Source organism: Dasypus novemcinctus, chromosome 11 (genome assembly GCF_030445035.2).
Source record: "Dasypus novemcinctus isolate mDasNov1 chromosome 11, mDasNov1.1.hap2, whole genome shotgun sequence".
NCBI classification, from domain to species: Eukaryota; Metazoa; Chordata; class Mammalia; order Cingulata; family Dasypodidae; genus Dasypus; species Dasypus novemcinctus.
Genome location: NC_080683.1, coordinates 99,409,824 through 99,416,064, shown reverse-complemented (window position 1 = coordinate 99,416,064; position 6,241 = coordinate 99,409,824). Strand labels below are relative to the sequence as shown.

General features: G+C 44.0%; 1 non-coding gene and 1 pseudogene across 1 annotated transcript; both read right to left on the bottom strand.

The window, feature by feature from the left end:
- Positions 1-595: 595 nt before the first annotated feature.
- LOC101417374 (carbohydrate sulfotransferase 1-like) lies at positions 596-3,980 on the bottom strand (annotated as a pseudogene).
- Positions 3,981-4,555: 575 nt separating this feature from the next.
- LOC111766712 (U6 spliceosomal RNA) lies at positions 4,556-4,659 on the bottom strand. The gene has a single exon (XR_002798677.1). It is a non-coding gene; the product is annotated as a U6 spliceosomal RNA (small nuclear RNA).
- Positions 4,660-6,241: the final 1,582 nt, after the last annotated feature.

Genomic DNA, 6,241 nt, shown 5'->3' with positions numbered 1-6,241 from the left:
TTCTCTGTTCCAGGGGTGGGAGTGGGCACCTGGGACAGGACTTAAGGAAGCAAGGAAGGGGAGAGGACTGGGCACCATTCATAAGTGAGAGAGATGGCCCTTCCATTTTTCACCTCGTACCTTGTGGAAGTGAGACAGTGCAAAGACTACCATGGCCCTGCCACACTCCCATTCGAAAAGCTCGAGGAGTTGTGTGGCATTGGGCGCCTCTCCCCTGTGCGTGATGCCGTGTGTGTTGAGTGTAATGCTTGTAAACACTGTCTCCATCCACACAGAGACCCAACATCCGTGCGTCTGAATCGGGAGGTGGGGTGGGAGCTGCGCCCCACTTCACGTCCCCACCCCAGTGATTTCCCTCCAGGACTCAGTGCAAATTTCAGAGCCAAAAAGAGGCAGAAGGACTGGGGGGAGTGGAGAAGGGGCGGGAAGGACACCGAGACAGGGCGGGAGGGGAGTCAGGCAACAATTTAAAACAGGTTTATTAAACTCAACGCCAAGTGCCCCCTCCCACGCGCGCGTGCCACGAGAAAGGGCGGAAGGCCGGCTCCTCCAGCAGGCTGAAGGAGGGTCCTCAGTCCTCCGCCGAGGCGGCGCGTCAGTAGCCCAGCTGGGCCCGCACCTGCTGACAGGCGTTCCGGGCAAAGGCCAGATGTGGCGCGTGAGGTGGAAGCGCCTCTTCTCCACCACCGCAGAGTTCCGCACATAAGTACTGGGCTTGCGCGAAGGGGTGCCCCTGCCGGCGGTGCGGGATCCAGCGCGCCACGTGACTGCGCCGGGGATCCCCAGGAAGCTGTAGATCTGTTCGGACTTCTGCATGGGGTTTCTTGCCCGGTCCTCGTAGTGCGCCAACATGTACTTGCCCTTGAACCATGGGGGCCGCGGGAGGCTTGTGGTCGCGGAGTTGGCACAGTCCTCGCACACCGCGGTCAGCTGCGTCACCTCCAGGTTGTGGGGTCTCGGCGCCGCACCAGAGCCGCAGAGCCCGTACGTGTTGCGGAAGGTCGCACAGCGGGCAGCCTGGATGTCCCGCGGGACTCGGACCAGCTGGATTACCTTCAGTGGTAAGTGGGGTCCTCCCCCAGGGCCCGCAGCTCGTTGACCGCGGGCACCCGCCCCATCTCGATGGTCATGGGGCTGCGCTCCCGACAGGCCTCGGCGTCCGCGGTCAGGCCCAGCAGGCCGCCCTGGCACCTGCAGACCCGCTCTTCCAGGTCCAGGTTGGCTGGCCCGGGAGATGGCAGTCTGGGTGCGAGCAGGGCACCCTGCTGGGCCCGCGCGGGAAGATCCGGGTGGTGATGTGGTTGATGGGCGATGGCTTGATATGGTTCTGCAGGAAGGGAGGGGGCAGTCGTAGAGGCTCTGCAGCAGGTCGGCGCTGGCTCCCAGTGTGAGCCGCCGGCCGATGGCGCTCTTGCTGTGGGTGAAAGGGGAGATGAGCATGTTCTGGAGATGGTAGAGGGGCTGGAATAAGTAGAAGACGCTCAGTGCTGGATGAAGAGCTGGCCCACGAAGGAGTCGCTGTGCGCCATGGCCAGAAGGAAGATGTGGTTCTTGGTGCCTGAGATTGTAGGTGAAGGTGGGATTCTCCTCTCACAAACGCTCGGGCAGCCCGGGGCAGGCGTGGAAGGGCCTGGCGGTGAAAGTGCAGATGGCCTTGGACTGGATGGCGATGGAGGCCAGGACACGGAGAAGGACGGCCTTCCAGGAACAGGGCAAGGCTGGGCACCTTCATGGGGCTTCTCCCCCTGCAAGCAAGGTTATGAGTCAACGAGCTGTCAGCATCAACTTATCCATGCCAGCTGGGCCAGGAAAGGTAGACAAGTGTGTCATGCCCTCTCCACCTGGTGGATCCCGTGAGCTCCAGATATGGACTAGCCTGGAGGAGAGACCGGGTCCAGGAGTTGCCCAGACGCTTCCCTCCCCAAGACCTATAGCTCTCCAGGGTTGGCTCCCATCCACTGACAGGAGAGGGCCAGGACATAGGGCCAGGTGGTCCCACTGATAGACAGTGACCGAGCTGCCAACGAAGCTTTTAGCATCTTTGTAAAGGAAAAAGTAAAATTCACTTTTCAACACCACTCGCAACACACATAGTTAGCTTTTCTTCTGCTTTAAAAGAACTTGTTTTTTTACATAAGATACATATTTTGGATATTTTCCATGTCAGCACTTAAAGCTCACCACTCCTTTTCCTTTTTTAATGTGTTTTCTTGTGTCTAATTTATAATTTAAAATATTTATATAAGGGAGCAGTTATGGCTCAAGCAGTTGAGTGCCCACCTCCCACATGGGAATCCCAAGTTGGGTTCCCAGGCCTCCTAAAGAAAAAACAGATAGGTAGCAGACAATGAGCAAAAACGAGCAAACAGATGAGGTAGCCATCTGAGGCCAGAGGTGAATATATATATGCACATTATAAAAAAGCAAAGAATACAAAAGTAAATAGAATAAAGTCAGAGTCCCCATTTCTAACTCTTTTTTTACCTATTTTCTTAAACATGAATATATATATATTTGTAAATTATATATGGTATGTATGTGTGTATGCATCTATATATATGCTTGTGCATATGTGTGATGTGTCTGTGTATGTATGTGTATCTATGTGTGTTCTTATTATGGTGAATTCAGGGGCTGAATAGATAGAATAAAAGGCTTCCACTGAAGATGGGTAATAGGACACCAATGGTGTCCATTTCACCTTGGTATATAAGTTAAAACTCTTGTGTCATAGTTTAAACATAAATGAAATATAAATGAAATCAGATTATATATATGGCCCCACAGTTTCATTTTTCCACTGAGTAATATTTCTTGGCAACCATCTCCTGTCAGCATATGGAACTAACTTATAGTTTTGATGAAGGAGAATTCTCAGTTTTACCATTCCAGCACAGATAGCATCTAGGACCTTTTGGAAGTCTATTAGTATGAACCTTATTTTAAAGATAAAACCATATGTTTTCTATAAAAATTTTTTCTGAATAAACAGTGTTAATACACAAATGTCTGTCTGGAGCAAACAGTAGCAAACTTTATACAGTATTTGAGTTGTCCTTGCTTTGGAATTTATGGACTTTATTAATATTGCGGATGCTTTCCAGCCTCCAGGCAGCTCTTGGCCTTTTCAAACATTGTTGCTTTAAAACTAGAACAAATTATGCTGAAATATAAAGTAATTATTAGTCTAAATAATTTTCTGCCCGCCCCAAAAAAAAACCCCTAAAAGACATATTCAGGGGGGTTTCACAAACACAAACAAAACCACAGATATTATAACTATTTAATTTTAACAATCACTGCAATCCAGAAGAAGCCGTCTCCTTTCTTTCTTCCCATTATTTTCGTAAAAATAGCCCAATTTCTTTTGTAAGTCTCTGGTTTAATTTAGTTATATTATTAATAACCTACTGTTTTTAGTAAAAAGAAACCATTTTTTCCATAGTTTGTACATTATCCTCGTGAAGTTTTATATAATCATTGGAAACGTTTGCAGATATAGATTATTTCAGTTTGGCTCTTCCATTATACGTCTTCCTTCTTCTTTTTTTAATGCCAATTTTTAAACAAGCTAGCATTATTTGTTAGATTTATTAAATCTCATCTTGTTCTAAAATGTTCAAAAATCTTAGAGTGAATTTTTCTCAATTACTGACTTACAACTACTTTATATTTGAAGAGATGAGAGCAGAAGTAGGAAAGAAGAAACACTATAAAGTATAGACACAGAGTAATAGGGACTTTCACATGTAGTTCAGTGAGCATAGTATCAAGTAAAAGAGATATACTGCTATCAATTTACAAATGACTAAATAGAAAATAGTTAAATTAGTCCCAGGTTCACATTGCCCTTCTTCAGATCAAAATAATTATTCCCCTGTCCTTGATCCAGTTGCACCTTACCTTATAGTTATTTTTGAGATTCTCACTACTGCTAAATCTGTCCTTTTGGTGAGAGTAAATATCTTACTCTCCTTCATCTCCTCACAATAGGACACATAGAACACCTAGGGATACTCAGCACATTACCTGTTTAATGAGCAAAGTAGGATATTCAGTTTCTCCAGAGCATCATCTCCAGGTTGGGGCAAGAAAATGAGTACAATGTTATTTTGCAACATTTCTTCCTGAAATACTAAACAGATTTGTGGTTCCTCTAATCTTTTTTTTTATTATTATGGTTTTTTTCATTTTTAAAGAAACTTTAGATTACATAAATGTTACATAAAAAATATAGGGAATTCTTAAATGCTTCACCCCTCCCCCTCCCACACTTTCCCACATTAACAACATCTTTCATTAGTGTGGTACATTTGTTGCAATTGATGAACACATATTGAAGCATTGCTACTAACCATAGACTATAGTTACATTATAGTTTACACTCTTCCTGGCACAATTTTACTATGTAATGGCCTGTATCTGTCACTGCAATATCATGCAGGACAATTCCAATGTCCCAGAAATGTCCCCATATTATACCTATTCTTCCCTCTCCCTCTCCTCAGAACCTCTGGTGGCCACTGCCTTTATGTGAATGATAAAAGTTCTTCCAAAAAATATGGAATGCTTCACGACTTTGCATGTCATCCTTGCACAGGGGCCATGCTAATCTCTGTATCCTTCCAATTTCATTGCATGTGCTGCTGAAGCGAGCAGTCATCTAATCTTTTGTGCTTATAAGATTCCAGTTGACGTAAATTCATTCGCATCCTGCCATTGCAGGCACCAATGTATCTGTTTTAGGATATCAGGTTAAAAACATACACACACACACAGCCTAACTCTAAATTGACTCTTTTCTTTCAAATCAGCCTTTGGAATAATGTTTAACTATATTAATAATCTACAAAAACATCATCTTATGTTTTGATGAGGGTTCATGGTTTGTAAAGTACTTTCACATATATTACTTTTTTTCATCTTTATAATGATACTTTCATATAGATAAAACAGGTATTACTCTTATCCCTACTGTTGACTTGGTTTTTTGCCCATCAATGTCCTTTCAAAATAAGCCTACAGTTTCACCTTGTGTTATGTAAAGATAGAGTTCCTTTAAACATAGAGTTTAACAGTCCAGACTGAGTAAGTGGTTGTTTAAAGTCTCATAGAACTTTAGAAGCAGAGCCTGGACCCCAAATCCCAGGCTTTCTGATTCATAGTCCCCTTGTCATTCCCCTGTACCCCAGACAATCAATCCAGAATCAGTTTTCTATAAATTTTTCCCTAGTCTCCCCCTTCCTTTTTCTAGCTCCCCTCATGAAACTTTAAATGTATGCATCTACTAAAGAAATCAATTTAAAATTTTCCTGTAATTGAGCTATATCACTTTCTTTTTAAACTAAATATACTCTCCCCTAGAAATTAAATTAACCATCCACAGGTAGTAGAAGCAGTCCTGTAATATACTCTCCCCTAGAATTAAATTAAGCATCCACAAGTGATAGAAGCAGTCCTGTACTAGCAGCAGTGGACACTAGTATAGCACCTGTGGTGGACCCAAGCATCCTTCTGAGTGCTCTAACATATTAGCTCATTTCATACTCACCACAACCTAACAAGCAGGCACTGTTATTAGCCCCATTTTACAGGTGAGTACACTGTGCAGCAGAAAGGTTCAGTAATTTGCTCAAATTCACAAAACTATTAGGATTCAAATCCTGACAATTGAGCTCTGCCAAGTGTGTGCTATTAATTGTTCTGCTCCAATGCCTCTCTCCTGTTACAGAGACATCAATTTTACAAAGTCAACGTTATTCTAGTTTAGCATCTTAGGAGCACAGCAATAATATACTCCAGTGTACCATTCATAAGGACCCCTATGCTGTCACCAGTGACTATGTTTCTGAGCACAACTGGCTTGTAGCATCATTGCTGTTAAGTAAGCATATATGGAAAAAAGCCACCTTTGAACTCAAAACCAGAGAATGAAATTTTTTGCTGTTGAAGCTAGTGGCCAAGAAGAAAAGTGAAAAGGGGAATCCTGGCAACAGTTTGTCCTGTTGACAGTTGTCCCTGAGGTCCTCATGTGACTATTCTCACTGGGTAATATGGTCCAATAAATTCTTTTCTGCCAAAGCTAGTTTGGATGGGATTTATTTCACTGGTACCCAAAAAGTCTTGAGTAAGAAATAGTGCATTGGGTGATCTCTGCTCCTTTGTAGTAGCTCATTATGCCTTCGTACATCTTCTCATAGAACAGAACTCTATAGGTGTGGGCTGATAGTTTCACTCCATC